The 23212-nt window shown below is 36.4% G+C and overlaps 1 long non-coding RNA gene across 1 annotated transcript in view; it reads right to left on the reverse strand.

The window, feature by feature from the left end:
* LOC148949769 (uncharacterized) overlaps positions 1 to 23212 on the reverse strand; it is a 241024-nt gene that overhangs the window by 100843 nt on the left and 116969 nt on the right. Inside the window, exon 5 of the long non-coding RNA XR_016142099.1 lies at positions 645 to 714. This is a non-coding gene — a long non-coding RNA (uncharacterized LOC148949769). The remainder of the gene's footprint in view (positions 1 to 644; positions 715 to 23212) is intronic.

Below are 23212 nucleotides of genomic sequence, written 5' to 3' on the forward strand. Positions count from 1 at the left end.
ACGAGGGCAGTTTCGTCGTTTGGAGGGAGGGGGTTGCAAAAATTTGTTTTCGAAGTTTAGAGGGCAAAAAATCTAGACAGACAAAAATGTAGGGGGAGCAGCCCCTTGCCCACTCCCAATTGGCGCCACTGCTTGGTCATTATTTCTTTGGTCAGTTTTTGGTCTTGTCGTAGTGAAGGTGGGGGAAAAATATTTAGTCCGGATCCCTTTGCCGATGCCCAACAAAACAAGTAATTCAAAACAAAACAAGCATTTCAATGACTTTTTTTTACCACTGGTGATCAGTTTTTATTATTCTGTGAAAACAGACATTTCACATTTAACCAATCTTTATGCTTGAGTTTTGAGTCTTGCTTTTCACATTGATTTTCTTCAAAACACTGCATCATTTAAGAGATACCAAATAAGAAAGAGAAACATTTCCCATTTTCTTTTAACAAAACAAGAAAGGTTCTAATTTTTCCCTCTACTGAAGTTCTTTCCACTTGTTAGTTCCTTACAATTATTTTTTGACCAAAAACTTAAAACAACTTGAGGGTTTTTTTTTCTATTGACGTTCTTTGCAAAAGTCCCTTTTCTTGAGATTTAATACGGTCCTTTAGTCAGCAAGATGTTGAAAAGGTAAGTGGATTGAAGATACTTACCAGGGAAGGAGAACAGTTTTGGATTTCTGTCTGGGATTCACGCTCCGGTCAGGAGATTTAAGAGGGTGACCTAAAATAAAATACAAATTGATAAACTAGCTACCTTTCCCTAAATTGGGGTGTTATGGTCAGGGTTGTCATCTAAAAAATAATAAATCTCCGGTCGGGAAATTTAAGAGGGTGACCTAAAATTTAATACAAATTGATAAACTGGCTATGGTTAACTTTCCCTAAATTGGGGTGTTCTGGGCAAGATTGCCATCTAAAAAATAATAAACACTCCGGTCAGGAGATCTAAGAGGGTCACCTAAAATAAAATACAAATTGATAAGCTGGCTATGGTTACCTTTCCCTAAATTGGGGTGTTCTGGGCAGGGTTGCCATCTAAAAAATAATAAACTCCCGTCAGGAGATTTAAGAGGGTGACCTAAAATAAAATAAAATTAATAAACTGGCTATGGTTATCTTTCCCTAAATTGGGTTGTTCTGGGCAGGGTTGCCATCTAAAAAATAATAAACGCACCGGTCAGAAGACTTAAGAGGGTCACCTAAAATAAAATACAAATTGATAAGCTGGCTATGGTTACCTTTCCCTAAATTGGGGTGTTCTGGGCAGGGTTGCCATCTAAAAATAATCAATGAAGGAGGTTCCCATGATGGATGATGAAGAAACTTTTTACAATCTATGATGGAGGCTCCCACAATCTATGATTTGGGTTTCTATGATGGAGCCACAATAAATTTGGTGCTTAAAAAGTTGAACACAAAGCTACAAAAATTCATTCTTGTTTTATCTTTTTTTGGATTTATTATTTTATATCATCATTTTGTTTAATTATTATTTTATTTATTAACGAATATATACTTGTTTAAATAAAAAAGTAGCAAATTTTCTAAAAGTGTTGGTGCTGTGAAGAATGAAATCTTATCCTTTGCCGACTGTTTTCTATTCTGGCTATGCATTCTGGTTATGTTGATCCTTATGCAGGGGCAGAAATATATTTCCATGTCCAAGCACGTGCGCGGCTCGAGGGGGGTCGTGCGTAGAGGGGGTCGTGGTGCTCGGCTCCCTGAAATCCCAATTTTTTCTTAATTTCTTAGTACCCCTTCCAGGAATAGATCGAGAACCTACATTTTACCCCAGTCGTTCTTTTGAAGTTTATATTTCTACATTACCCAGCCAAAGGGGCTAACTTTTGGTTAACTTTGAAAGAGCTTTTGTTTTAAAAGTAGAAAAACAAAAAGCTCTACGGCGCAAGTGAAGCCGAAGTTTTGAGCGTCACGCCTTAGCTAAATCCTAATTTTCTAGGTTTTAAACAATCTAAAAAACATAATGCCTATAATTGAAAAAAATCCAATATGGTTGAAAATCATTAGAATTATTATTAGTCAAATTATTAGAATTATGTTTTCAAAAGGAAGAGTCAAAGAAAAGAAGAGTCAAGAAAGGAAGAGTCAAAGAAAATTAACATAAGAAATAATTTTCTCCAAACTTAAGCCGGACGCAGGTACCTGTCTTGTATTACCAATAGAATCTCACTAATTAGATAAATCTTTGTAATAGTTATTATTCTTAAAACACTTTGAAACAAAAAAAAATTCCTCACGGTGCAGTTTGTCCAAAATATATTTGATCAAACAGTTCGTGGTAACGATCTGTAAGTAAGGAGCGATCCGGCTCAATAGTAACCGAAACTCTAAAAAACGGGATTTTGATACGAATAGAAACATCAAAAGAATCCGATTTTAATACTGATTTCAAATATATAAGTTTCATCAAGTTTAGTCATTATCAAAAGTTCACCTAAATATCAAACAAGCCTGAGAAAATTTGGCTGATTTTAGAAAAAAGGGGGAAAGACCCTCTAAAAGCTATAGAACCTTAATGAAAATCACACCCATCAGATCCAGCGTATCAGAGAACCCTACTGTAGAGGTTTCAAGCTCCTATCTGCAAAAATGTGAGAGGATCTTTCCACGGAGGAATTTTTCATGGGGAAAGGGACATTGCTATGAAGGGGCGCCGGATTTCCCAGCATTATTTGAAAAGCGATGAGAAATTAAATAAAAATAAACAAGGTTTTCAACTGAAAATAAGGAGCAACATCAAAACTTAAAACAAACAGAAATTATTAAGTATATGCTTAGGTTCGCCCCCTAGTCAATATCTCGCTCTTTAAGCCGAAGATTTTTTAGTATTTTTTACTTTCATAAGAGCTATTTATTCTAATTAACGGCCTTTGCGATTAAGGGGTCCTTTTTAAAGAATTGGAACAAAATTCGAACTTGCGTAAAGAGCGAGGTATTGACTAGGGGACGAACCCCCTAATATACGTATTAAAAATATATGAACATAGAAGTTCGTTACGTAAGTTAATTCGTAAGTTACGTACATTTATTACTAATAAAAACGTTTTTAAATAAAATTAAACGACTTTCGAGAAAGCCATTTACCCAAATAAAAGTAAAATTAATCTGCAATTTTTTTTAATTATTCATGTACGGTGAGCCAAAATCAAAGCCTCCATTAATTCAAAAACGTTCAAAAATTAAATTAAAAAAAACTATTTTTTTTAACTGAAAGTTAGGAGCAACATTTAAACTTAAAACGAACAGAAATTATTCCGTATATGAAAGGGGCTGTTCCCTCCTCAACGCCTCGCTCTTTACTCTAAAGTTAGACTCTTTCTCACAACTCTATTTTTTTAAACAATAAAAAACTTTATTGTAAAGAGCGAGGCATTGAGAAGGGGACAGTCCCTTTCATATACGGAATAAATACTGTCCGTTAGGAGTTTTAATGTTGCTCCTCACTTTCAGTAAAAAAAAACTTTTCTTTTTATTTAATAGCTTTCAAGCACTACTGGCTATGTAGTTCACTCTTTAATAGAGTGTAGCTACTGCTGCAACCATTTTACAAGAGGGATGTCAACTCACGAAAATACATAAGTGTATGTAAGTGTAGCGTATTTTCCAAGATTAGGGGGGTAGGGAATTTTGTTGTTTTAGGTTGTTTTTAAGTCAAAACAAAAAGAAGATAATTTTCAAAAAATATCAAAAAGCATCTTCTAAAACCTAGGGGGCAATTATATACCTTGCACCTCCAATGGATGTCCCTGAATTGTGATTTTTAAATTGATTTATTCCATTATGCATATAAAAACCGATAGTTAATAGTGCAATGTTAGATGTTTTTAGGAATTACAAGTAGGTTTAGAAGTATCAAGTTGGTTTCAAATGCATTTGCCTCTTGGGGATGCGCAAAAATTTTTAGGGGCTACGCCATTTATTTAATATTTTGAAAACCAAGGAGAGGAGAAAGTAGCTTGGAAATTTAGGCTTGTTCTGAGCCTTAATGAAAATCACACAATTAGATTCAACATATCAGAGAACCCCATTTATTGTAAGGGTTTCAAGCTCCTATCAACAAAAATATGGAATTTTGCTTCTTTTTATTCATGAGAGATCACGGATATGTTTCTTTTTCACGGTTGATCGTACCGAACCAACGGTCCTAGAAGAAAGGGAGAGGGTTCATTCAAATAAGAATTAAAAAATGTAATGCTCTTTTTCAGTGATCAAAAAGATCATGGAGCAAGAGTGGTCTTTTCTGCCATTTTGTGGTAACAAAACAATTTTTTTTTTTTTTTTTTTTTTTTTTTTTTTTTTTTTTTTTTTTTTAGTTAACAAAATTTCCAAATACCTCGCTATTCTTCTGTAATTTTGTAGTGGGCATACCTAGAAGAAATTATTTTATAACTTCAAACTGTCCAAATACTAGTAATCAAAAGGATCATGGAACAAGAGTGGATCATGGAACATGGAACAAGTTTCTGCCATTATAGTGGAGCAGTAGGTTTGATCTCAGTTTGGTAACATGGGACCCAGAGCTGGAACTCTGGAACTGTCTAAATAGTTTGAGAACCACTATTCTGAGCCTTAGAAAAAGACAAGGAGAGGAGAAAGTAGCTTGGAAATTTAGGCTCTGAGTTTATTCCTGGAAATTTCTTTATCCTAACTCAGCTACTTTCCAAGGTAGCAACAAGCCTAGTGTGTAGAGTTTTATCTTTTTTATTTAACTAATGTACATAAATCTTCTTGCAGTGAAGCAAAAAATGGCATGCACGATTTGAAAATAAGGAAAACCAGCGCAAGTCAAATATTAATTTAAACCGAATGGAACACTTCCTGTTTAAAGCTTAAAAATTACAAATCATTTCGAAAACTCTTGTCTAATAAAATATGGTGATTTTCTGAGTAATTAGTCAAATAATGTTTTGAATCATTTAAGTGATAAAATATTTTTTCGTTTGTCCAATTCTCAAGAAACTATTTTCATTTTAGATAGTGCACATTTAAGGAAACACCGGATGCATCGCATTTGCACCGTTTAAGAATCACTTTAATAATACTTACATTGTTACATTTATTTACTTATTAATACCAAATGCGGCAAACTTTACCAAGTTTTTTTGCACTAAATGTAACAATATTAAAGTCAACACCGAAACACACTTCATAACAACACACACTACACAAGAACAAGTGATGTAACAAAAATTTTGCCCTAAACGGGTCACAACAAGACCTACTTTTGAAAGAATTGTTACATTTTAGTCATCTTATCTGTTATTTCATTATTGCCCAAGAAAGTGGGATGGAATTACCTTTTTAGTACAGCTTATTGTTTTTAACATCGAAAGAGTGCCCAAGACTATCTCTCTAAAGCTATCCCTGGGGTACCTAGAACAATCCCTAGACAATTCCTCTTGTAAACATCTAAAATATCTTCTTGATACATTTGAAGTGTTCACGTTTCACGGCCGACTGTGAAGTAAAAGTGTGAAGTACATCACTGTGTGAAGTAAAACTTCACACGGCCATATTGGTACTGTGAAGTTTTACTCTGCTCGAAAGAACAATATTAATATGGAGATGCAACCCCAAAACAATTTTGGCCAAGTAAAATTCCTGCTAAACTTATGTTGAACTGCTTTCAAAAACGGCTGAAACTTCACAAGACCACACTAACTTTTGGATATAAAAGTTTGGAATAAGATATTTTATGATTTTTCCCTTTCCTAAACTCAGTACTTCCTCAGTACTCCCCTTCCTAGTACTTCCTGAGGTACTGTAACTCAGTTTTGCAATAAACCTACAATAAACCAGCTCGTAAAACTTATTTTGCAATATTCTTTTTTCTTTTTTTATAGCTTGGGCTGTCATTGATGGCTGTCAGTATATTTCTATCTGTGCCAATGTAATGAAACACGAAGAGGGGGGAAAAGGAGATAAGTTACTCTAATACCTTGAAAACCATAAGTACACATCCTCTGCATAAGATCCTTTTGCAATAAAAATAATCAAAATGTAAAAAAAAAACTGTTGAATGTTCCAACAGCTTTCAAAGGTGTTTAAATATATGGTAAGATTTATTCACAATAAGACAAACATAGAATGCATACACGGTAATAAGCCCCAAAAAGGATCATTTGTCTGTAATGAAGGGGGAAGACATGCGAATCACGTAAGCATTAATTTAGAGAGAAAATAAATAAATTGATGAAAAAGAATCCTATGAATCATAGGCAGCGCAATAACCCTTTTATCGGAAAGGGCTATTGCCCTTTTTATTAGTCGAAAGTAATTAGAGGGCAGCAAGCCCCCCTCAACTCCCATCAATTCCAAAACACATCTATTCAAAATTTTTATATAGTCATTTTGTATAGCCTAGATGAACGGTCTGGAAATTATATCTTTGAGATGACACCCCCCACAGCCTTCAGCAGCAAGGGTGGTAAGTTTACGCCCCAAGGGCATATGAAGTTTTACGGAAGGGGTGGTCGTAAAGACTCCGGAATGGGCTCATTTGATTGGAAATCAGATGTTTTGTACCCTTTTTGTGAACCAAAGTGATCGGAGGGCAGCCGTGGAGGGCGTCAAAGTGGGGGTAAGTATTGTTTTTATGGAAAGGGTGATCGTGTGAACTTTAGAAGACACTCATTTGATTGACAATGTTTAGTTCTAGTTCCCTTTTAAGATTCAAACATAATGGAGAGCAACTAGCCCCCTTCCCTGACATCCTCTTTTCCCGAAACGTATTCAATTGAAATAGTGAGATAGCCATTTTGTTATCAATAGTCCAAAAATCATATAAAAATGTCTTTAGGGTGGACAAAATCCCCCAGAGCCCATGGGCAAGGGTTGTAAGCTGTGCCCCAGGATATATAAGATTTTCATGGAACGGGTGGTGGTATAAGCTTTGGATCGGATGGAGCTCATTTGATTGGAAGTCGGAAGTTTTAGTGCCCTTTTAAAGAGTCAAAAATGAATGAAGGGCAATCAGCCCCCCAAGCCTATCATTACCCAAAACACATCCGATCGAAATTTTAAGAGATCTGTTTTGCTCAGCCTTGTTGAAAGGTCTAGTAGCTATGTCTTTGGGGATATCAACCTTCCCACAGTCCCCAGGACAAGGGCTGTAAGCTAGGCAATTCGTTTATTTGTTTATCCACTACTACACGTAGTATATGTTATTGAGAAATGTATGCATGTTTGAACTTTACTTTCCAAAAATACGAAGGGCATTCAGGTGAGCCTTTCAGAGAATGTTGAGGAGAGTGTTGAACTAAATCGATACAAGTTATGTGTATAAGGATTGTCAAAAGTGTGTAACACAGGAATAACTCAGTATATTAATTTGAAAAATTCAGGAAATGATAAGGGATATGATCAAAAAGGCAATATTTGCATTCTACCAATACTACTACAACTTCCACCACTACTACTACCACACTACTCCATTTACAGTATTGAGGGGAAATTTGAACTAAATCAAAAGACGCTATGTGCATGCAAATTGTCAAAATAGCGTATCTTCAGAATTGATTTGGGTATTAAGTTGGAACTTCCAGAGAATGCTTAAAGGGGAAGATCATCATAGGCAGCGCAAATACGCCACCTAAGTAAAGAGCGATGTGGGCACAATGTGTTATTTTTTTTTGTTCTTAGACCAGGGTACTTCATATAGAAGAAGTTGTCGTAGAAACTTCGAAAAGCGCTCATTCGATTGGAAATTGAAGGGGGTAGTGCCCTTTTTAATAGTCTAAATTGACTGGAGGGCAACCGACCCCCTACCACACCCATCATTTCTCCAAGCACATCCAGTCAAAATTTTGAGATAGCCATGTTGTTCAGCGCAGTTGAAAGGTCCAGAAATTATGTCTTTGAGGATGAAAACCCCCTGCCCCCACAGCTCTCAAGGTAGGGGTTGTAAGTTATGTCCTGGGGACATATAAGGTTTCATAAGCAGCGCAATAGCTCTGCCTAGGTAAAGAGTGATGTTGGCAGAATGTATTATTTATTTATTAATTTTTATTTTTGGTTCGTTTCTTTTAGACCAGGGAACTTCATACAGAAGGAGTTGTCGTAAAAACTTCAAAAAGGGCTCTATCGATTGTCGAAAATGGTTGGAGGGCAACTAACCTCCTCCCTCACCCACCCCATTTTCCTAAACACATTTACTCAAAATTTTGAGATAGCCATTTTGCTCAACGGAGGATGACAACCCCTCCACAACCCAAAGGACAAGGGTTGCAAGTTATGCCCTGGGGGCATATAAGGTTTATATAGAAAGGGTGATCGTATAAACTTCGAACGGGCTCATTGGATTGGTAGTCAGAAGTTCTAGTGCACTTTTTAAGATTCAAAGTTATCTGAGGATGAATACCTCCCCCAACGCCTCGCATTTTCCCAAAATGTATCTGATAGATATTTTGAGATGGTCATTTGTTGTCGTAAAAACTTAAAAAAAAGGCTGATTCAATTTACAATTGAAAGGGCCAGTTCCCCTTTTAATAGTCTAAAGTGATTGGAAGGAACTGGCCCCCTACCCCTCCCCCACGCCCACCAATTCTCCAAACACATGTAATCAAATTTTTCAGATAGCCATTGGTTCAGAGTAGGTAAAAGATCTCCTCCCCCCACAGCCCTCAGCGCAATTGTTATAAGCTATGCCCCGAGTGCGTATAAGGTTTTATGGGAAGTGTTGTCGTAAAAAAATCTGGAGCGGCTCATTTGTTTGGAAATCAGTTGTTCTAGTGCCCTTTTCATGAGTCAAAGTCATAAGAGGGCAGCCCCCCCCCCCCCGTGCCATGTCGTATTTTCCACAAATGCGTCGGATATAAATTCTGAGATAGCGTTTTGTTCAAAAATAGTTCAAAGATCATACAATAAGGCCTTTGGGGTTGACAGAATCCCCCGGAGTCTGGGGGTAAGGGTTGTAAGTTATACCCGAGGGGCATATAAGGTTATTGCAGAAGGGGTGGTCGTCTGAACTTTAGGAGAGGCTCATTTGATTGAAAATGTATAGTTCTAGTTCCCTTTTAAGATTCAAACATGATGGAGAGCAACTAGCCCCCTCCCCCGATATCTTGAGTGAACAAAAATACTACTGGAAGAAAAATATATGGATATAGAAGTACGTTACGTAAGTTAATTCCTAAGTTACGTATATTTATTACTAATAAAAACGTTCGTAAATAAAATTAAACAACTTTAAAAGTTAAAATTAACCAAATAAAAGTTAAATTCATATGCATTTTTTTTTAATTATTCATCTACGGTGAGCCAAAATTAATACCTCCATTAATGCAAAAACGTTCAAAACTTAAATAAAAAAAAAGTTTTTCTTAACTGAAAGTAAGGAGCAACATTAAAACTTAAACCGAACAGAAATTATTCCGTATATGAAAGGCGCTGTCCCCCCCCCCTCAACGCCTCGCTCTTTACGCTAAAGTTAGACTCTTTCTCACAACTCTATTTTTTAAAACAATAAACAATTTTAGGATAAAGAGCGAGGCGTTGAGGAGGGGACAGCCCCTTTCATATACGGAATAATCTCTGTTCGTTTTAAGTTTGATGTTGCTCCTTACTTTCAGTTAAAAAAACGTGTTTTTTTTATTTGATCAAACAGTTCGTGGTAACGAACTGTAAGTAAGGATCTTACCCATCAAAAGTTACGTGCCTGAGAAAATTTGGCTGATTTTCGAAAAAAGGGGGAAAGACCCCCTAAAAGTTATAGAACCTTAATGAAAATCACACCATCATATTCAGCGTATAATAGAACCCCCCTTTTGATTTTTAAAGCTAAAATAAAAAAAAAGTGTTTTTTTACAATTTTTTGCCCGACGAAAGTTACGGGATGCGTGTTTATTTGTTTGTTTTTTTTTTTTTTTTTTTTTTTTTTTTTTTCCCCAGGGGTTTTCGGTAACACCCCTCGGTTATAGAAACTCTTGAGTGGACGAATTGGAACGTAAAATAAAATTTATATTTCCCATTTAAAGTGACAAAAAAAAATGTAGGGCAACTAGGCCCCCTCCCACGCTCATTTTTTTCCCAAAGTCACCCGATCAAAATTTTGAGATAGCCATTTTGTTCAGCATGGTCGAAAATATGATAAAAATGTCTTTTAGGATGACTTGATCCCCCAAAGTCCCCAGGGGGAGGGCTGAAAGTTATGAACTTTACTCAATGTTAACATATAGTATTGGTTATTGGGAAGTATACAGACTTTTTCCGCGGAGATTTGTGCTGTTCGGTGGGGGACGGCGCGGGTCGGGCGCGATAGGGCAGGATCTGGCCATGCAGGACGTGATCAGGGGGGAAGGGACATTGCTATGAAGGGGGCGCCGGATTTCCCAGCATTATTAAAGAAAAAGATCAGGAATTAAATAAAAAAGAACAAGTTTTTCAACTGATCAACTGATTGTGATTAAGAGGTCATTTTTAAAGAACTGGAAAAAAAATTCGAACTATAGTTTAGAGAGCAGGGTATTGACTAGGGAGTGAACCCCCTAATATACGTGATAAAAATTTATGAATATAGTAGTTCGTTACGTAAGTTAATTCTAAGTTACGTATATTTATTACTAATAAAAACGTTCGTAGATAAAATTAAACAAGTTTCGAAAAAGCCATTTAACCAAATATAATATGCAAATTTTGTTTTAATTATTCATGTACGGTGAGCCAAAATCAAAACCTGCATTAATTCAAAAACGTTCAAAAATTAAATAAAAAAACAAGTTTTTTTAACTGAAAGTAAGGAACGACGTTAAAACTTAAAACGAACAGAAATTATTCCGTATATGAAGGGGCTGTCCCCCTCCTCAACGCCTCGCTCTTTACGCTAAAGTTTGACTTTCTCACAACTCTATTTTTTTAAACAATAAAAAAACTTTAGCGTAAAGAGCGAGGCGTTGAGGAGGGGGACAGCCCCCTTCATATACGGAATAATTTCTGTTCGTTTTAAGTTTTAACGTCGTTCCTTACTTTCAGTTAAAAAAACTTGTTTTTTTTATTTATCACATTAAAGCGTCAATGCAATGTGGTGCGTCTGAGGTCGAGTTGCGTTTGCGTTTCTTAGAAGTCTTTCCCATCCACGTGGGATGCTTTATATATTTTTTTTTCTGTTTCTTCTCTGAAGTTTCTAATGTATTAAATATAATTTCAGGTACTTATTAAGAATCCAGTAGTCACGCGAGAAGTGAAGTTTTGTTAATGCTAATGAAATGAAACAAAATACGATGAAAATATAATAGTTCAAAAACAAATTTGGGTTATATGGCACATTAGGGAAGGAGGGGGGGGGTTGGTAAAGCGTAGCATATGTTAAATACGTAACCTAACCCAATCGAGGTACCTTTTTTACCACTTCAACCCCAAAAAACTAAAGTTTAAATTTTTCATTAAGAAAAGTTTTTCATTAAGGCATCTCGGTCTTTCTCGATGTGGGCTTTCTCGCGTGACTACTGGTATCTTAATAAATACCTAATTTCATTCCATTGACTTACACAGTTATCATTTAATTTCATATCAACTTTCTATGATAAATTTTCGGTTTAATTAGGGATCCGAATCTTCAACCAGTTGAAGAAACATGGGAGCATGTGACCCAGCATTGGTTGGCTTGTGGACAGAATGGATGCATGTGTTGGGTGTTTCTCATAGCCCAGCAAGGCCGTACCCAGGTGGTATTTAGGTGTACATCCCTCCCTCCCCGAAAAAAAATCTTTGAGTACTCCCCTCCCCCCAAAAAATCCTGGGGACGGCCTTATAGCCCAGTGACAAAATTTTGAGCACCCTTTTAGTATGTAAAAGACCTGCAGGGTCTTACCACTTACGATCGATCTTACTAACGATCCTACTTACTTACCACTTACTAACGATCTTACCACTCATGCGTTCGCTGAGTTCCTTATTGACAGTCTTACTAATCTTACTAATCGATCTTACTTACTTACCACTTACTAACGATCTTACCACTCATGCGTTCGTTGAGTTCCTTATTGACAGTATCACGATGTTTGCAAAATTGATGTTTTGACGTTAACGCAGTGTTAACGCAGCGTTGCATTTCAAAACGAAAGCAGTGCATTTTGCCGCGGCAAAATGCGACGCAGAGCTTCCGTAGCTCAGTGTGAGAGGCCAGAGCGAAAGAGGCTTTAGCATAGAAAATAAAAAACATGGTGTGAAAGCCACTTAATATTAGTAACTAAAAAACGTTCGAATTTAACTAAAACAAAGAAGAAACAAAACTGAATTAGCTACAAAACTCATGAAAACCCAGGAGTATTTAACAAATTGCATCACGGGCACGCATTCCAACTCTGTAAAACCGCAAATACCAGCAATAGGTGTCTGTTCCTCACCTATTTAATTTATTAGCCGATAATTGTCGGTGACAAAGATTCGCTAGCCTTAATTATCAACCGTAACCGCATTTTTGGAATTTGGTATTATTAGAAGGGACTATTTATAAGCTGTTACGGATAAATGAATCAGCCAACTTGTAATGAATTATTGTTCCTACCATATTATTAGGGGTCATAGAAAAGGCTATAAACTTGATAGTAATTACAAGAATATGGAGAATACTTTTTATTTCAGAGTATTTTAATTCCTCGATTGTCACGTCCTCGACTCCCCAATCAACACTGTTTCCAAATATAATGGTCACTACCTTTATAATTAGGCCCGTCCCTCCTAATTTTGCCATATAATGTTGTAAACTAAATGCATCCATTGTTTTTTATTGCTAAAATCACCGCGCATCTCTTCGTTAATAGGCATTTGTCTTCTTAGCTTAGTAATATAATTAAATACAAAATTAAGTCTTATCAACTGGGAGCAACATCAAGACTTAAAAGGAACAGAAACTATTATGTATATGATAAGGGCTGGCCCCTCCTCAATACCTCGCTCTTTACGCTTAAGTGTTTCCAGAACATTTAAAAAAGCTTATGATTCAGGTATTGAGGAGGGGGCAGCCCCCCTCATATACGCAATAATCTCTGTTTGTTTTAAGTTTTGATGTTGTTCCTTACATTCAGTTGAAAAAACTTGTGTGTTTCTTATTTAATTTCTGATCGTTTTTAAATAATGCCGGGAAATCAGGCTCTCCCTCCAGGGAACTTCCTTCTCCCCACGGATAATCCCTCCATGGAAAGTTATTCCCAAGTAAAATGGACCCCCTCCCCTACCCTACCAATTCCTCCGAGACCATTCCATTCTAGCTAAAAATCCCCCCGAAAAATTTCTTGCGGACGGTTCCGGGTGAAAAATTTTTCTGATCACACTTTGATCTGAAAACATTGTTTTTAAAATCAAGCCGGAAATTCCCTCCTCCGTAGATAAGCTTTCCTGCAAATACCCAGCCCCCTAGTAGAAAGTTACTCTCGCAGAAAAATACCTCTTGAGAATTTATTCCGTGGAAAACTCCCCCATGGAGAATTTTTCTCGTGAAAAATGCCCCTCCCCCCTACTGAAAGAAACACTAGACATCTCTAACCCGGTAAAAGTTTCCCCTGGGCAATTCCCCTTAACATCTCCACAAGTAAAACTGAGTCGGCTAAGAGAAAGTAAAACTAATAAAAAGAAATGGGAAAGTATAGGAATCCTGACAAACTCTCCCAGTGTAAAATTTCCCCTGGAGAGTTCACCCCAGGAAACTTCCTTCCCCATAGAAAATTCTCCCCGTTGAAAATCACTCCCAGCAGAGACTTAACCCTCACCCATATCCCCCTACCCGAAAAACGTATGCATACTTCCCAATAACAGACACTTTACGCCAACAATGGACAAATTTTGTAACTTAAAGAGTTTTCCCCAGGGGCTCTGGGGGGTCTTGTTATCTTCAAATGCATAATTATTGGGCCTTTCAACTATTCTGAACAAAATGGCTACCTCAAAATTTTGATTGGGCGACTTTAAGGAAAGAAGGGGTAGGAGGGGGAGTAGTTGCCCTCTAATTCTTTTGGTCACTTAAAAAGGGCGCTGGAGCTTTTAATTTCCATTCGAATGAGTTAATTCCCGATATTCTAGGGCTATTGGTTCGATGCGATCACTTCTGGGAAAAACAAAGAAAAAAAAACAAAAAAAAAACAATCAACCAAACAAAGCACGTCCTTGATCTTTCTTCTGGCAAAAAATACAAAATTCCACATTTTGCAGATGAGAGCTTGAAACTTCTACAATAGGGTTCCCGTATACGCTTAACCTGATGATGTGATTTTCACTAATATCCCTTGACCTTTGAGGGGTGTCCCCCCCCCCCTTTTTTGAAAAGAAGGCAAATTTTCTCAGGCTTGTAGTTTTTGACGGGCAACACTAAACGTAATGAATCTTATACATTTGGCATCAGCATAACAAACCAATTATTTTTTTTAAAATATCTATTGATATCAAAATTTCTTTTTCTACAGTTTCGGTTACTGTTGAGCAATGTCGCTCCTTACTTACAGTACGTTACTACGAACTGTTTGATATTGTGAAGTAGTGAGAATAGTTGGGTCAATATATAATTTAAAAATAAGTAAATGATGAAATGGAGAGTAATATGAAAATAGGATTAACAGAAACTTTTTGCACATTATATAGTAGTAACTTCATTATTATGGTGTAACTTCATTATGTTAAAGAATAAACTGAACCTAAAACGAACAGAAACTAATTAAAAAAAAAGAACAAAAATGTCTATCTCAATTTCGATTAGATACATTTGGGGCAAGAGGATGCAAGGGGGGGGGGGCTAGTTGCCTTCAGTGACTTTTGAATCTTAAAAAGGGAACTAGAACGTTCATTCATTTTTCAATCAGATGAGCCTCCTACAAAGTTCATACAACCTCCTCTTTTATTGGAATCTTATATGCCAAGGGCAATAACTTGCAACACTTGCCCTTGGGCTCTGGGGCATTGTTTCGACCCTGCAGTTATTGCTATCTGATCTTTGGACTATTTTGAACTTAATGGATAACTCAAAATTTCGACAGGATGCATTTGGGGAAAAGAGTGCGTGGGTAGGGGGGGGGGGTAGTTGCCCTCTGATCACTTTTTGACTCTTAAAAAGGGCATTTGAACTTTGCAATGAAGAAAACAGTTGAATCCCCCCTTCCCCCAAATGGGTTTCTCTATGTAAAACTTGTTTGACACCCCTGAACATTTTGAGAATGTACCCCTTAGAGGAGAGGAAATTCTATAATCGTGAAAGGTTCATTATTTGATGATTCAAAGACGATTGCACTTTGTGGAAAGGTATTCGCCATCAACATAATATTTCAGAATGTTCCTGGATGGGGGCTACGTGGACAATTTCCTTCTTAAGTGTAAGGGTAAAGGCAGAAAAAACGAAACAGCTTAAACGTTTACGCACAGCCGAAGAGTCCATGATCTCAACAGAGGGGGCGAATACTGCTGATTTAGATAAACTCAGACCCTGCAGCCAGAGCCAGAGTTAGATTTTTTCAGGGGGAAGGGCTAATAAATACTTTGCCGCCCCTTGCTGCACCATCAATACTGTAAATATTACAATTTTTGCCCATAAAGATTACAATTTTAGCTTTATTTGCCGCCCCTGGGTGATTTGCAAGCGGCGATTGTCCCCTTTTGCCCCCCCCCCCAAAACAAACAACCGGGCCTGCCTGCAGAAGATGAATCTTGAAAGCTTGGTGAAAATATCATGGCGGAAATGATTAAAGTCATCTGGTATTACGGCCAAGATGGACTGGTCCCTTCTTAGCTGTTTGGTTCTTGAAAAGGGTTACTTATAAAGGCAAAGATCTACTATCGAAATAAAGGTCTAAAAAATGTCTTTAGTAGCAGTTTTATTCCTGTTGAAATTTACTTAAAATGTTTTTTTGTGTTTGTCTTTTAGCTTACTATTTAGGACTTCATTTACACTATTCAGCTTCATATCCTTGATCTTAGGAATTGATTGTTGTCAGGGCCGTATAAGGGGGAGGGCTATCGGGTTTGAACCCATCCTCCGAAGTTTTTTACTAGTAAAAACATAACAAAAATGCATAAAAACAAGTTTTTGATACTTTTCTAAGTTTTCTTTAACACCGCCCCCCCCCCACCGGACAAAAATTCTGGATATACCCTGATTGTTGCTCTATCTCTTATTTTTCTTTTGAATATGTTCAATCATCAATACTCGTTTCTATTGGAAACATAATCCCAGATAAATATTAAAAGCTTTCTGTTTTCTTTTAGTTCTCCTAATGCACCAGGATTCTTGTTTAAGGCCAACAATTGTTGGCCACGTTTAACTGACACAGTTTAAAATATGCTCTCTTAAATGCTCTCTTAAGAGAGCATAAAATTGGCAGACATGAAAGCAGAAAGGAGGGAACTACGCCTCCTAATGTCTCATATTATTTTGTATTTATTTGCGTGCTTTGTAATAGATTTCATATATTTCAGTTCTTTTGGCAAAATATAGCCCCTACCCCCGATGAGTAATCTTTATATATATTCCAAGGCATCTATGTGGGTTATAAGCTCCTCAGTTGCGAGCTCACTTCCCAACCCATGGAACACAACTGGGAGGACAGGCAGAGTAGCTCAATTAATTATTTGCTATGCTACACTGTTTTTGTAACCCTGTTGCAGTGGTTCCCAACCGATTTTGGGTCATACCCCACCCATCCATTTTTAAAATCCTGATGCTCTCCTCCCCCTGTGATATTTCAATTTATTTCGTCTTTTCGGTATATTTTATGTAAAAATGTTGTCTGAATACAATATCTTTTATACAATGTATGACGTCATTACAATACTATTGTGTATCTTTTTTGCTCTTTACAATGACAATCATTCACATAAACTATACTTTTTTCCCAAAATAAAGGCCTTAATTATAGTTAGCCGAAGGGTGCACGTACTGACCATGACCCATCAAAATATTGTCATGCGACACCGGTAGGGTCTGCGCCCCACGTTGAGAATCACCTCCGTATAAGCCTACCCATCCATTTTAAAATCCTGATGCTCTCCCCCCTGTGATATTTCAATTTTGTTCGTCTTTTTGGCATATTTTATGCTAATGAAAAATACTGTCTGAATGCAATATCTTTTATACAATGTATGACGTCATTACAATACTATCGTGTATCTTTTTTTAACTTTACAATGACATCATTCACATAAACTATATTTTTCCAAAATAAAGGCCTTCATTATAGTCACACAAAGGTGCACGTACTGACCATGACCCACCAAAATATTGTCATGCCACACCGGTAGGGCCTGCGCACCACGTTGAGAATCACCACCGTATAAGCCCACCCGTCCATTTTTAAAATCCTGATGCTCTCCCCCCTGTGATATTTCAATTTTTTTCGTCTTTTGGCATATTTTATGCTAATGAAAAATATTGTCTGAATGCGATATCTTTTATACAATGTATGATGTCATTACCATACTATCACGTATCTTTTTTGCTCTTTACAATGACATCATTCACATAAACTATATTAAAAAAAAGACCTTAATTTTAGTGAGCCGATGGGTGCACGTACTGACCCTGACCCACCAAAATATTGTCATGCCACACCGCTAGGGCCTGTGCCCCACGTTGAGAATCACCAACGTATAAGCCCACCCATCCATTTTTAAAATCCTGTTGCTCTCCCCCCCTGTGATATTTCAATTTTGTATGTCTTTTTGGCATATTTTATGCTAATTAAAAATTTTGTCTGAATGCAATATCTTTTATACAATGTATGACGTCATTATTACACTATCACGTATCTTTTTTGCTCTTTACAATGACATCATTCACAAAAACTATATTTTTTTCCCAAATAACGACCTTAATTATAGTCAGCTGATGGGTGCACGTACTGACCATGACCCACAAAATATCGTCATGCCACACCGCTAGGGCCTACGCCCTACGTTGAGAATCACCACCGTATAAGCCCACCCATCCATTTTCAAAATCCTGATGCTCTCCCCCCTGTGATATTTCAATTTTGTTCGTATTTTTGGCATATTTTATGCTAATGAAAAATATTGTCTGAATGCAATATCTTTTATACAATGTAAGACGTCATTACCATACTATCACGTATCCTTTTTGCTCATTACAACGACATCATTCACATAATTGTTTTCAAAAATTAAGACCTTAATTATAGTCAGCCGATGGGTGCACGTACTGACCATGACCCACCAAAATATTGTCATGCCACACCGGTAGGGCCTGCGCCCCACGTTGAGAATCACGACCATATAACCACAGAAAAAAAGAGGCGTCCTAAACATCGAAAATTGAGAAAGTGACTTATTTCCGGTCATTTATTTTTGCGACATACTTTTGCAAGCCAAACAAATTGTTCGTTAAGGTATACCAAAAAGAAAACAAAGCAAAACAATTCTTACCTGTTATTGTATTTACCTATTTTAACTCTGTTGAGCCTTTAGATAATAAAAATAAAATAAAATCTGATTTATTGATTTTTATGGAGTTTTAAACGACACAAAGAACAACTTTTTTTTTAGTCATAGCATTTGCTACAAGTAAGCCTTGTTTCTCTGTGCATATGTAGCAAATTCAACCAACAAGAGCCTTTAAAAAACAATAAATTTTAATTTTAATCATAGTTCGGTTTCGGATATCCGATGAACTGTATTCGTGCACCGAGAATGAATCACTAGCGGAAAACTACTCGTTAGATAGGTCCTCCAGTCAAAGGGAGGAATTTCGGTAAAAAAAAAATGATTTTATAGAGAATAGACCTGACGAACAGAATGTTTTTTTTTTTGTGTTCTGCAATTTTATTTCTCTCAAGTTCCTACAAATATGATATCCAAGTTAATTATATAACCCTAAATTTTTACCTAGAATAGTTTGAATTCGGACATCTGGTAGTCTGTATCTGTGTAACTGGTTACGAATTACAACACTGGTTATCTGTATTTTTCGAAAAACCTTATATAAATGATGAAATTGAGAATTGGTTTTTCTATCTTATTCGTATTCCAGTTGCAGTTACCAAATTGTGGAAGGAAAGTGCCAGTCTTTAATCCATTCAGCTTCTAACTACGAGATTAAGGTCATAAGCAAGGAAAGTCCTTATGGGAAACATTGGATCTTATCTCTCTATGGAAAAGAAATCGATATAAGGAGTCTATTCTAAATAATGAATTTTTTAATGATGCATGGATGTAACAAGAATTGAAGTCTATCTTACAGGGTCCAAACAGTGGAGGGCAGGGACATAAACAGGGTCTTTGGCACTTGGGTCCCCCAAAAATCTAATTTTTTACGAATTTCTTTGAATTTCTCATGCAAACAATCCAAAAAATTTTCATCATTGGCCTTCCCACCAAAAAAAAAAAAAAAAAAATCCTGAGTAAGTGCCTGACGAAAACTGGATGTGTGTTCGCATCCCTTAAAGCTGTTGTTTACTTGATTTAATTACATTTTTTCTACTTATGTTCTTAAAAGAAATTAAAAAAGAATCAGTCACCAGTAATAGTGACAGTTTCCTAAATCGAATTAATAACCCAATAAAGTTATTTTCAAGGCAAGTTCATCCTCTATATCCTCTAAATTGATTTTTTTTTAAATAGTTGTTTCGAAAATCCAGTCCCCTTCCTCCCTTTGCATTACCCCCCAAAAGATGAATAGATATTTTCGGCCTGTTCGCAGAATTAATCTTTGTATGGCTCAAGGATGAAATACGAGTTTAATCCGGCCCCTTCTTTCTCGGATTCTGAGCCTTAAAGAAACAAGGGCGGATCCATGAATTTTTTAATGGGGGGGGGGCAAAATAGTTTGATCTGATAAACTTGCGTTAGGAGCAAGTTTAATTAATACAAAATTGCGTTAATTAAGTAAATTACACTACTTTAGACTACGTTTGGGGGAGCGCCCCCCTCAGCCCCCTGGATCCGCCACTGTAAAGAGAGATGGATGTAATTTCGTTTTGTTGATGCTGAGGTCATTTGTGTGGGATGGGGGGTATTAGATCAAGTAAGGAAATGGTCAATATTAATCAAACAAAATTCCACACAACATCTCAAAATTTTCAACAGTGTAATGATTACTCCGGCAGATGCAACAAGAAATTTCTCTGCTAGGATGAAAACTGTAAAATTTCCAGCTCCAAGAGGAATTGATCCCTAGAACTGGGCTTTTTGCTGCATTGAAACCACGTCTACCAGGAGTGTAAGTATCGAAGTCGTAATTCAGTAGGAAGACAACTTACATAACTATTTAAAAAACGATATGTGATCTTTTTCTTCATTTTTTTTTGTTGTTGGGGAAAGGACTGAAACTGTCCTTTACTTTACTTTATTTATTTGTAAAGTGGCACTTTTTTTACTTTATTTATCTTGCCACTGTAAAGTGGCAAGAACAAGTCTTAGAAAAGACTTGATTTGAAAAAATCGATGATTAAATCTTTAATAAAAGAGTATGCATGTGCAATTATGCCGTTTTTAGTTGCAGCAGGCACCAAATTAAAAACATGGTTTGGGCATAAAAAAAAAGCTAAGAACGTGAAACACTAAACAGCTTATGAATTTAGCTTTCCTTTGCAGATGTAGTTGTCTCTGGGAATTAACAGGCAGTTAATATTTAAATTTTCAGGGACGAGAAGTGTTGCCAAATTTAACTAATTAGTTTTGCTGATTTATTCTCAGGGTTCAACGTGGCAGCTCCGACAAAAATATGGTGCTGCCCTAAAGACTTCATAATTTTGAAAAAAAACGAAAGAAAAATCTTAGAAAATTAAATTTAAAGGTTTGAAGGAAATTCTGAGTCCTTGATACTTGAAAAAAGCTACACCATAAACATAGACAATTTTTTCGTTGAATAAACAGCAATATAAATCATTTTTCCTGCAAAATATTTACCCCTATACCTTTTAAACAATCCTTGGTTAAAGCAACTGTTATTAGATCATCAGGCCCCTCCCCTGAACATAAATTGATTCTAAGAGTATGTTCTAAGCAACATATTTCATTGTAATACGTGTCAAGCATAGAACTAAAACCCTAGGCTATTAATTTTCAATGCAGATTCTGTTCCATGCTTTATAACGTGAAATAGCAAAGTGGAATATTAAACGCAAAGCGAAATAGGTGACTATAACTTTATCGATAAGATTATATTCAGAGCTTTGTAAAATGAAATAACAAAGTGAAATGGCGAATTATAATAGAATTTCCCTGTCAAAGGGATTCTATTCATTTCTTTCTAAAGTGAAATGGCCAAATGAACTAATAAAATGATGCATACGGAGAATAGAAATTATATTCAGACATTTTTATCAAGGAAAACACCAAAGCGAAATAGCGAATGTAAAGCGGCTTAGCGAATTATAACTCACGTATCATAGATATTATACTCAAAGCTTTGTAAAGAGAAATGGTAGAGTGGAGCAGTGACCGTAGTATGGAGTAACGAAATAGAATTTACTCGGCAGTGAAATTCTATTCATTTCTTTTTAACGTTATATAGGAAAATAGGGTTTTTATCAGAAAAATCAGAGCTCGAAAATTATATACAAAGGTCTATAAAGTGAAATAATAAAGCATAATCAAACAGTTCGTGGTAACGAACTGTAAGTAAAGAGCGACCCGGCTCAATAGCAACCGAAACTTTAAAAACCGGAACTTTGATACCAATAGAGATATCGGCTTATTACACTGATTTCAAATATATAAGTTTCATCAAGTTTAATCGATCCCATCAAAAGTTACGAGCCTGATAAAATTTGCCGTATTTTGGAAAAACAAAGAAAACACCTCCCAAAATTTAAGTAATCTTAATGAAGATCACACCATCAGATTCAGCGTATCAGAGAGCCCTGCTGTAGAGGTTTCAAGCTCCTATCTGCAAAAAATGGAAATTTGCATTCTCTGCTAGAAAAAAGATCACAGATGCATTTTTTTTTTTTTTTTTTTTTTTTTTTTTTTTATCCAGGGGTGATTATGTCGACCCAATTGTCCTATAATATCGGTAGAAGACTCATTCGAACGGAAACAAAATCTAAATAAATAAAAAAAGCTAAGTAAATAATAAAAGCTTGGAAAGTATGCATACCTTTTTCGGGAGAGGGGGGGGGGGATTTTCTGCTTGTGGGATTTTCCACGGGGATGATTTTTCATGGGGAGAGAAGTTTCAAGAAGGTAAATTTCTCCGGGGAAATTTTACACTGGGGAATTTGCCAGAAATATTATACGAAATTCTTCTTATGTCTTGCTTTCTCTTTTTCGACTCGATTTTACGCGTGGAGATGTTAAAGGTAAATGTCCGGGGTAAATTTTGACCAGGATTGAAATGTCTAGAGAATAAATCCGTGAAGAGGAGGGACTTTTCCGTGCTGGGGTAGTCAAATTTATTGGCATTACTTAAAAAATTATCTGAAAATAAATAAAAAAGGAACACGTTTTTCTTCAACTGAAAGTAAGGAGCAACATTAAAACCTAAAACGAACAGAAATTATTACGTATATGAGGGGGTTTCTCCTCTTCAAAACCTCACTCTATACGTTTAAGTTTGAATTCTGTCCCAGTCCTTTAAGAATGACTCCTGAAACATTATGTTCGTTTAATTTCAGCAATAAGAAGCTTTTTTTTTGAAAGTACTTAAGCGCTTTAGCGTAAAGAGCGAGATGTTTAGGAGCAACCCCCCTCATATAAGCAACAATTTCTGTTCATTTTAAGTTTTAATAATGCTCCTTACTTTCAGCTGAAAAAAGTGTTGTTGTTTTTTATTTAACAGCGAACGTAAAGTGGTTTAACGAAGCATAAATTACAATGGTATGATTACAATAAAAGGTAAAGAACTTTACAGTCCTTTACAGAACTTTACAGTCCTTTACAGAACTTTACATTGAACTTTACAGTCCCTACCGGTGGTGCTGATCTCCGTTTCTTGGCCCTTCAGCCAGGAAGAGCAATGAGGGGTTGAGGGCCAACCATCCTGTGCTTTCACACACCCTTCCTGTTCACCTTCTGAAGATTTTTCCAGGCGGGAGAAATTTAAAGCTGGGTAGACTCTGGTTGAGTTTACAGAGTCACGCCACTGACCCCCTTCCCAAACCAAATAATTGGGTAAACTAGGATTCAAACCCTCGTCCTCTCGGACAAAGGATTGCAAATCCAGCGCAAAGGTATGATTACAATGGTTCGGTAATATTGGAAGTTTCGTAAAGAGAAATGCTAAAGTGGAGTAGTGAGTATAATTTAGCAGTGAGTATAATTTAGTGGAT

The sequence above is a fragment of the Artemia sp. Qi Xiang Cuo genome, chromosome 8, assembly GCF_049724085.1.
Source record: "Artemia sp. Qi Xiang Cuo chromosome 8, ASM4972408v1, whole genome shotgun sequence".
NCBI lineage: Eukaryota > Metazoa > Arthropoda > Branchiopoda > Anostraca > Artemiidae > Artemia > Artemia sp. Qi Xiang Cuo.